This window comes from Adiantum capillus-veneris, chromosome 17, assembly GCF_014529385.1.
Source record: "Adiantum capillus-veneris isolate H3 chromosome 17, ASM1452938v2, whole genome shotgun sequence".
Taxonomy (NCBI): Eukaryota; Viridiplantae; Streptophyta; class Polypodiopsida; order Polypodiales; family Pteridaceae; genus Adiantum; species Adiantum capillus-veneris.
In genome coordinates this window covers 47,925,919-47,935,647 of record NC_140947.1, presented here as the reverse complement: position 1 = coordinate 47,935,647, position 9,729 = coordinate 47,925,919, and the positions used below count along the sequence as shown (strand labels likewise).

The following is a 9,729-nucleotide window of genomic DNA, read 5'->3' as shown; positions in this document are numbered from 1 at the left end:
AATAAAAAACCAAAGAGAGAGAGACGGGGAGAAGACGAAAGAGAGAGGTAAGGGGAGAAAACAAAAAGAGAGAGAGAGAGAGAGAGAGAGAGAGAGAGAGAGAGAGAGATTAGGTTAAGATTTAAATTACATTAGGTTAGATTACATTTAGATTTATGTTTATGTTGAGTTTAAGATTAAGTTAGATTTAGATTTACCTTAGATTAAGATTAGGTTAGATTTAAAATTAGGAAAGTATTATAAATTAGGTAGCTATGTTAGACTTAAGTTAGATTACATTTAGGTTTAGGATTTAAGATTGGATTAGATTTAGGTTTATGTTTAGTTTAATATTATGTTAGATTTAGATTTAAGTTAGATTACATTTAGGTTTAAGTTAGATTTAAGATCAGATTAGATTTAGGTTTATTTTTTAGTTTAAGATTAGATTAGATCTAGATTTATGTTTGATTTAAGATTAGATTAGATTTTAGTTCATGTCAATGAAAGCGCTCTTTGCCCAAAGAGCAAACACTAGTTACACAACAATATGTATATTCCCATCAAAATTTGACACCTATTAACTCACACACTAACCATATTCAATTAGCCGCGCGAATCACCACATGTTCAATTACGTTAGATTTAAGATTAGATTTTGGATTGAGTTTTTATATTAGAGTCTATCTTCGGGATTACGGTAAAAAAATTAGAGTTAGACGAACGGTGATCCCTCTCTTCCTCTCTACGGATGCGACCTTAAGTTGGAAAGCTTTCAACGGCATGATACTCAGATTGGAGGCCAACATGTAATGTGCTAAGTAATCCCTCGAACAAAGATCTACTGTGAAAAGTTGTTAAGATGCTGTGAAATGCTACAGCTAGAGAAGAGGCAAAGAGGTTTTGTCCACTACATGCACTATCATGTAGACGTGGGTGTATAGATTTCTCGTACCCACAAATATAGGCATTGAGTAATAAAGACGAGATTATAACCCGGTGGTTCTGATCCCCGTGCACCTCTAGACCGAGGTGTGTGGGGATTGGACATGACTAGAGAATGTGAGGTAGTTTACAGTGTGAACAAAGAGAGAGAGAGAGAGAGAGAGAGAGAGAGAGAGAGAGAGAGAGTTCACAAATTCACAAAGAGACAGAGAGAGAGATAAAAGACAGAGGATACCAATAGAAGATTAATTTATGTCCAGGTTATAAGGTTTTTACCCTCATTATGAGTAGTGACGAGGATATGGCCCGCCATTCAACCGAAACACATATCTCTCAACAACGAGGATCTTATGTCCTTGTAATCAATGCAAGCATGTTGTGCGACAGACAAGACGCGTTTCTTTGCAACATGTTCGCGAATTTGGCGAGTTCGATCCATCTATTATAGATCGAGTTGTTGCCAACTATAACTCGTCAAACTGTGACGGTGGCCAACAGGCAGCAATCTTGCAACCCAATAGACAACCCAATAGACGTGTTCGCAGGCGCTTTGGTCAAGCAGCATACATGAGGCCACAAGATGTAGCCTTTGACAGCTCGGGGGATGATCATGCAGACCACATTCCCAACGAGGCAATGTTTGAGCCCGAGATTGATAAAATGATCAATACGATCATGGATTCAGAAAGGCTTATCTATGATGATATGAAAAGTGAAGCCGACATGCCATTGTATGATGGAGCACGTGTGTCTAGATTGAAGGTGCTCCTGGTTCTTCTCAACATGCAGGCAAAGTTTGAATGGAGTGACACTAGTGTCACAACGCTTTTCAGGTGATCTATTACAATATGTTTACTTTAATAAAAAACTCTAGATGTATAATGATCTGATAGATTACTTACACAATTGTACCGCATTTTTTTTGCTGTGTAGATTGCTCAAAGAGCACATACTGCCAGCTGATAATGTGATGCTAGATTTCAGAGAGGAAGCAAGAAAGATCTTGCAAAACTTGGGGATGGATTACAATTCGATCCACGCTTGTCCTAACGACTGCATTCTTTTCAGAAGGGAATACGTAGACATGGAGAAGAGTCCGAAATGTGATTCCGAGAGATATCGAGTAGATCTCCACGGAACAAAAATTCCACAAAAGGTTTTGCGACATTTTCCTCTGCTTCCTTGCATCAAGCATTTCTTCGAATGTAAGTCCATGGCCACCCTAGCATCATGGCATGAGGAGAATAAATCTTCGGATGGTGTGCTACGGATTCCTGCAGATTCCGTAGCCTGGAAACATATAGACGAAACATGGTCAAATTTTGCCAGGGAAGCTCGAAATTTGCACTTAGGCCTGGCTATGGATGGCGTAAATCCATTTGGTCAATGATCAACATCTTATAGTGTATGGCCCGTTGTCATCGTCAACTACAACATTCCCCCGTGGTTGACTACCAAGAAGGGGCACCTATGGCTAAGCTTGATTGTGCCGGGGTGGTATAAAGTGAAGAATATGGATGTGTATCTTTGTCCACTATTGGAAGAGCTACAACAATTGTGGATTGGCATAGAAGTGGTGGATATGAGCCGACACACAAGTCGACGGAATGCTTTGATCAGAGGCATTCTAATGTGGACCATGCATGACTATCCCGGACTAACAAAATGCTCAAGTGATTTACACTCAAACTCAAACACTGTAAATCTTGGTTTTTCTCAAGCTTATCTATTGTCATGTGTATACATGCAGGGCTTCAAACAAGCAGATACACAGCATGTGTTACATGTGGACCTAGACTGAATGCACGTTGGGTGCCCTCATTGAAAAAGCAAATCTACAAAGGTCATCAAGCGTATCTTCCAGAGAACCATGTGTTACGCAACGGCTTTTTGGGAAGAGATCCACCGAGGATGTCTGCACAAGTATGGTTAGAGCAGAAGGAGATGTATGATGATGGTTTGCCCACAGGGATGAAGAGACTCTCTCTATGGTACGAGTTACCATATTGACCCCACTCATGATCAATCACTTGCTCGATTCAATGCACATATTCAAGAATGTGGGTAATCTGCTATGGGACCATCTGACCGGCAAGAAAGATACTTTGGGAGCCAGGGTTTACCTTAGAAATGTGGATTGTATGGAGAAATATTGGCCACAGAGAGCATCCAATGGATCGATAAAACTCCCTAAAGCACCATGGATTTTCACAGGAGCCCAAGAATGCAAAATAAAAGAGACCATTCGATCTATGCGGACCCCCACTGGTGTAATGCACTCGCTCTGAACGTGTTTTACTAAAGAAGGAAAGCTTACCGGTTTGAAGTCACACGACTGGCTTAAAATGTATCCGGTATGTTGAAGTGGAATATATCATAGTGGAAATTGTGTAATAAATTCGTGTGTGGACTTTAATATCATTGTTGCACGTGTTTTGCAGTTTATTTTACCGGTTGCCATTGAGGGATGTTTGTCCCTTGACGTCCGTAACATAATCTACAAAGTTGCGAAGTTGGTGCAATGGATCTTACAAAAGGAGATCAACGTAGACTCCATACCATTCGCCAGACTAAACGCTGCGGAGGTTGTGTGCATGTTTGAGAAACACTTTCCTACTACCATGCTAACCATTCAGGTGTAAGGGATATGTGCATCAGAAGGCACGTCCGAAGGGTAGCATGGCAGAAGGTTGGATGGTATCAGAGTCCCTACTTTACATTGGAGAGTGGCTAGACAGATTTTATAAAGCCCAGGACACGCTATGGCGAACCATAGATGATGAGCGCATATCTGGGATTGTCATGTGCAATCTTAGTGTTGACAAGAAGATGATGGAAGATCTAGAGGCTAAAATCAACCGATTTTGCATGCTTCACAATCTAGTGATGCAAAAGTGGATTTCACAATATGAGTATGCAAAGCAAGAGCGACAAAGGGCATGAATCAAGTGGAGACGGGGAAGATGACCATCGATGCATTATCCGGCGGGTCTGTAGAGCCTACCAACATTCATGAGCTAAAGATGATTGCACAACCAATTGAAAAGCGTACAACAGTGCGGTGAAGAATTGACTGAGGAGGAGTGGGAGTACTCTCGATGTTGCGCGACCAAGGTAAGTTTGCAATGTACAACTAATGACTTTCTAGATGTTTGAACGGCCACTCATAATCTTTGTTGGTTGTAGTATAAGTCATACACAGCAGCATGGTGTAAAGGTCAACATTTTAGGGTGGAACGGATCGACAAAAAACATTTTACTCAAGATTGTGGAATCATGGCAAAATTTGAACAATCTAGTCGACGACGATCCTTTGATGCAGATCCGGATCCTGTGGTGGCGAAACTCATTTACTTTGCCACGCTACAAGAGATTTTGAGGATCGATTATAGCGGATTTTTTGTCAGCTTGTTCGATGTACAATGGTTCAATATAATCATGGAGGGTCGCAACGCTACTGTGCGTAGAGGAGAGTCTAGTTCCCTTGAGGTGGATTCAACTAAGAAATGGACTGACCTAAGAGACACTTTCGTACTACCCGAGCATTGTGAAAAAGTAAGTATGTAAATAGTTAACATCCAATTTTAGAACTTATGTGCTTGGAAGCTCTCATGTGAGTTATGTGGCTTTGGCAGGTGATACTTCATCCTACAAAGTCTACATCAAATTCGTAGTACGTCATAGAGGTAGCCCCTCGTAGTGCACGGATGTATGAGGGCTACCATGTGCTAATCACAACGGCATCAATGGAGGAGATTGGAGAAGATGCTCAGTCAGAAGCCGCTGAGGTGGTGCCAGACGAGCATCAAGCTACTACTCTCTATGGGGTGCATGCAGAGAATCTACAAAATAAACGGAGGACATCTGTCTAAACGGAGAGCTTTATATAGATGTAGGAAGTTATGCTGAGCTATGCAAGGATGAGAGAGAGCTCTCTTAAAGCCATAAATATTGTATTTGAACAATTTTGCTCCGTTTTATAATATATATTGTATTCACGTGGCTTTTTGTCCATTCCTATCTATATGCATCATTGAGTCATTGTATTTAATGGTCTTTGCATCCACTCCAGGTACGTATTCTCTAGGTATGTTCTCACAAGCAGGGACGACAAGCACTGCGCTCCGAGTGCAATGGAGACTGAAGCTACAATCGTGAAGGAAGCGATCTATCTCTGCTCATAGATGCTGCTTGTCCCACCGCTAGATCTAGTTGATCGGGTGAAAGAGACACTAAGAAGCACTTAGTAGTGCTTCTTATTGTCTCTTTCACCCGATCAACTAGATCTAGCGGTGTACTAAGGCTTCTTAGTGTCTCTTTCACCCGATCAACTAGATCTAGCGGTGTACTAAGTGCTTCTTAGTGTCTCTCTCACCCGATCAACTAGATCTAGCGGTGGGACAAGCAGCATCTATGAGCAAAGACGGATCACCTTCGCAATTGCAGCTTCAATCTCCATCGCACCCCGGAGCATAGTGATTTTATAAATTTACAAGAATTTCAACGAAATCTCTCTACACAGGAATCCCTCCCCCTTTATGAGTCCTCTCTCTCTCTCTCTCTCTCTCTCTCTCTCTCTCTCTCTCTCTCTCTCTCTCTACTTGTCCATTTTTTCTTCTCCATTCATTCAATATTAATATTAAATGTTCGTGTGTTTAATGCAAGTATGGATGATGATGATTTTCTTTCTTCTTTGTCACCCCAGCAGAGGCAGTGGTACGAGGATCGTCATCGCTCTGGAGCACCATCATGCGTTCCTACTCCTTTAGTGTCTCCCTCTATTTCAGAGCATTCAGCACGCTCCGAAGCTTCGATGTCGACAAGACGATCTTCACACCTGTCTAGGCACTAACGCTCTAGTGGTGGCGGTAGCGATTGTTGTGGGGATGCCGCTGTTGATGCCTCGACACCGCCTCGTGTTCAACGAGGATCTTTACCCTCCCCTTCTTTGCCCGCCTCCACCCCAGCCATGGCATCACCATCTATGCCAGGTTTTGCACGGCTGACAGCCATTCCTAGTACCTACACACCACTACCTACTCCTCCGGGAGTCACCCCAGTCGACACTCCTCGCTCCAGGGCCCAGACTCCAGGGGAGACACTTGACGTCCGTACCCCCATTGACATGCGGCTAGAGACCCCTTCCGGGTCACCCAGGTTCACGCATCACCGGCAATAGGGCTTTCCTTACTCCATCGACTTTAGCGGCGGTATCATCTTGGATGATGAAACAAGAAGGTGATCTCGTGCATGTGCGGTCTTTGCTCTCAAGTGTTTAGACACTACATACTAAACACCTGGAGTGAAGTACCAAGTGATTTAAAAGACAGAGTCATCAGCATGTTGCATGACGAGTTTCCCGTTTCATTACTGGATGACCGCTTCAATGGAGACCTGATGAAGGTTTGAATGTGTGAATACTGCAAGCACAAGCGTTCTGAAGTGGAAAAGTCAATAAAGCATGGGTGGAACAGACCAGATTGGATGGCCAAAGAAGATTGGAAGAATGCGAAGAAAGCAGCGTGAGAGAATCTTGACAAGTGGAAGCAACAAAAGGAGGCAGCCAAAGCGCGAGTAGAGGCAGGGAGTTCGCACCACTTTGGGGGCGGTGGGGGGGCATCATTTGAGGCCGATTTTGTAAGTGTTTTTGCATTGCTCTTTAGGTTTGATAGTTTAGGGTTTAAGGGTTTTTGAATTCTAATATAATGGATTCTTTATATGTTTTGATAGCGGTCGATGACAGGACGTGACCCCACACCGTACGAGCGCGAGTACGTAGGCCATACATAGCGAGTACGTACTAAACATCTCATGATACATATGCCTTGATGAACATTTTGAATTCTCGCGGCGGCATGGTTAGTATTAGGGTTTACTCTTTTCTATTTGTTGTATTGTTTTATAAATTATATGTTTATACTTACAGAAAGCTGTCTTATTGTTTTTTTTGCAGAATCCAACAGATACGTCGCTTTGACGCGATGAGACGTCTGATTAGACGATGTGAGTCTAGCCGTAGCTAGATAGCATTAGTTTCCTTTTGTCATAGCATATGTATCATGAGATGACGTGTATACGTCTTTTTATAACTATTGAAAAACCATGTATATTTTCTCAATAATGACAATGGTGTTGTAACTATTACATTTGCAAAGTTTAACAATCAAGTGATTTTGCCTATGATGTGTACAATTGTTATTGATTTACTTTCATCAATTTACTTTTGTCAGTTTTGTATCTTTATTCTGTATCTTTATTCTGCAAACAATACTATGGATGATGGAGTTAATGGTTATATTGTCTTGTGGGTGACTACTTTGGGTCTATACCTAAGCTTGCACTTTCTTTCAAAGGTGAATCTGGGCTTATCTTGGATTCATTTAGGTTTACTCTATTATTGAAACATTCGATATGGTTGATGGGTGGTAGGGCATCCACCAAAATTTTTTACTCTCGGATGTCGCTATATAAGGCTCTGTAGCGTCGCTATGAACGTCACTATAGGTAGCCTGTAAGCGTCGCTATGGTCGTCGCTATATAGCGATGGCCATAGCGATGCATATAGCGACGCCATCGTATTGACGCTATTAGCGACGGTCTTAGCGACGTCAGGGAGTATAAAAACCCAATGTATTTCACACGACCTCAATGACGTTACGCAGCCAAGGCTAGCAAAGCTAGTGGTTGATAGGACTATGTCTACGTCCCCTTGCGAGCCGGCAGTGTTGTACCCTACTAGTGGAGGAAATATGCATGCTTTTACAACAGTAACATCTTGTGTTGTCCTTGATATACTAGCACCTCCCTATTCTGCACAAGATGGCCAACATTGCACTTACTATAGAGATTTTCCATATTCCAGCTTTGCAAGCACGGTAGATCGGAGGAGAGATGGTAAGCATTTCAATCTTGCATGGCTTGAAGAATCTCAACCTTCTGATAGTAACCCTCGGGTCATACCTTCACAAAGATGGTTTGACGGCTTCAATCAACTTTTGTACCAAAAGGGATCTTGTATACTTAAATTAGGGAGTGCTCCTGACACTATCATTATCAATGATTTTTTAGCATGTTCTTGTTGGTGGTCCTTGTAAGTAAAACTATGGCAGGCTCTCAATTTGGGACTCCCAAGTGTGGATGACTCATTTATACTAGGTTTCTCTGGGCTCCTGCTTAGCTTGTGCTTGGCCTTCTTGATATGCATGAATTCTTTCATGATTGTTGTGCTTGAAGAGAGTATACATATCATTTTTTATTGGAAAAGTACATTGTCCATGTTACTTGTGCCCTTATGTGACTTGTGGCACCATGTGGGAAGCCCTCTAGCCACCTAGGAAGAGATAAACAATGACATGGTCCAATAGCAAGAGGGTGCAACCTCTCTAGCCAATGCACTACAACACGGCACGAAAGTTAGTTTTAAAACTAAAAAGCGCTGAAATAGGCCTCGAAAGAGACACCGGTATCGTGACGTCCGTATAAGCACTGGTATATTAAGCGTCAAAATAAACCATGAAATGAGAGTTGGAATATACAATGAAATAATCATCGATAATATTGTCGCATATTCCGACACGACTACCAGGGTCTAGACCGACGCTTATATCGTACTTTGTACCGACGACCAAACCTGCAATTTTTTTTGGGCAGAGACAGTTGGAAACTAATTCTGCATGTACTGCAGCAAAAGAAAACAACCCTCTCTGCCCAAAGGAAGAGTGCACAAACAACCGCACTCGACCTAGAAGCTGACGCTAAAGAGCGAGTGTATGGCAATTAGCTAAGTTGTAAGAAAAACATAACCACAAAATCAAAAGCTTGATCATGGCATAACGGCATAAAGATTTTATAACCATACTTAAAACATGAGTCGAAAACTGCAAAACCATAAACATTACCTATTTACCATACCATAACCATTACCATAACTTGTTTGTCATACCATAACCATAACAACCATACGATCATTGCACAACAATAACCATAACCATAACCATAATCATAACCATCACCATCACCATCACCATCACATGATTGCCATACCATCATAGCAAAACCATAACCTTAACTTGACTGCCAAATCTTAACCGTAATCGTTATGTACCATACCATAAACATAACCATAAACCATAAACATAAGCACTACAAAACTGTACATATGCAAACAATCAGAGTGATGGTTTTCCATATGATCTCCCCCACATTCTTGAAGATGTGCATTGGGTCGAGCAAATGATTAATCAGCAAGTCACTCCAGTACGGGAGTTCATGGAAAATAGAAAGTCTTTTCATTCCACGTGGCATCCAATCTCCCCTCTCCAGCCACATGTTTTTCCAATCGCTCGCTTTCAGTGGATGCATGTCATGTTTGCATATGTTTGGTCCACGTAGCTCATGTCCTTCATACAAAAATCTACCATGCTCCTCGTAAACTATCTTGCTCAAATGCTTAGAGCGGTGGAAGCCAAGTCGAGGACCACATTTTGGACATGCATGATTGCTCGAGTAATTCAATACTAAAACATCACAAAATTAAAATATAAAAAAGTGTTGGCATAGCCAGGAATCACATGTGTGTGAGGGTTTTAAAGGCACTTACCTGAGCACTCACCGAAGCCTGGCCAATCGTGCATGGTCCACATGAGAATGCATTGCACATGTACATTGTATCGTCTGATTGGTTGGGACATATCAAGCACATCGATTCCTATCCACAAGATTTGGAGCTCTTCTATAAGTGGTGCTAGATAGACGTCCATGTTCTTTGCTCTGTACTTTCCTGGGACGATCGATGACAACAATAGA

At 41.9% G+C, this 9,729-nt stretch overlaps 1 pseudogene; it reads left to right on the top strand.

Annotated features, from left to right (window-relative positions):
* LOC147437201 (plant cysteine oxidase 1-like) overlaps window positions 1-8,065 on the top strand; it is an 8,942-nt pseudogene extending 877 nt beyond the window's left edge.
* Window positions 8,066-9,729: the final 1,664 nt, after the last annotated feature.